Here is an 823-nt window from a genome sequence, read left to right on the forward strand (position 1 = left end):
GACCAAAACAATAATCCAATTGATAATTTTAACGAGACGTTAACAGTTGTTCTACATATTAAACGTCACGGATCTGATCATTAAATTTATATCATAGATTTTGTAATGTACGAGTCAGTTACTTTAAGTTTAACTGGGAATGCTACCATATTATCTGTAAATTATTTTCCATCTATAAACCTTTACGAGGACTCAGAAATAGCTTTGTTATGTTTACAGTCATTTAATTCATTCCCAAATATTAATGAAAATAATAATAAATTTTCTATACAAGTAGTTGATAATGAAAACAATAATAATCCTATGATATGTTTTATTACATTGGAAGAGGGTTGTTATGAGATTGAAGATATTAAGCAACGAGTTAAGAAGCAAATAGATGTCTATAATAAGAAAAACTTAACCAATTTAACATTCGACATTACTGTTGATCCTAATGATTTCAGATCGTATATAAAATGTAATGGGATACTACACTTTGAGTATCCATATAGTATAGCACCTGTATTCGGTTTTGAAAAACGAGTATATAAGCCATACTATGAAATTCTTCGATCGGAAAAAGCTGTAAATTTAAACACAATTAATTCTATAAAAGTAATGTGCAATATAGCTCACGGATCATTCAACAACCATCTTCAAAGTCATTCGATTTATGAGTTTTTCCCGAGTGAAAGGACAGGGTCGAAAGTAATTCAGTCACCGTCAAATTTAATATATTACAAATTGAATAAAACAAATATTGATTCGATAACCGTTTCAATTAGTTGATCAAGATCATAATCCGATTGATAATTTTGGTGAGGCATTGACAATCGTGTTA

This window comes from Acyrthosiphon pisum, chromosome A2, assembly GCF_005508785.2.
Source record: "Acyrthosiphon pisum isolate AL4f chromosome A2, pea_aphid_22Mar2018_4r6ur, whole genome shotgun sequence".
NCBI lineage: Eukaryota > Metazoa > Arthropoda > Insecta > Hemiptera > Aphididae > Acyrthosiphon > Acyrthosiphon pisum.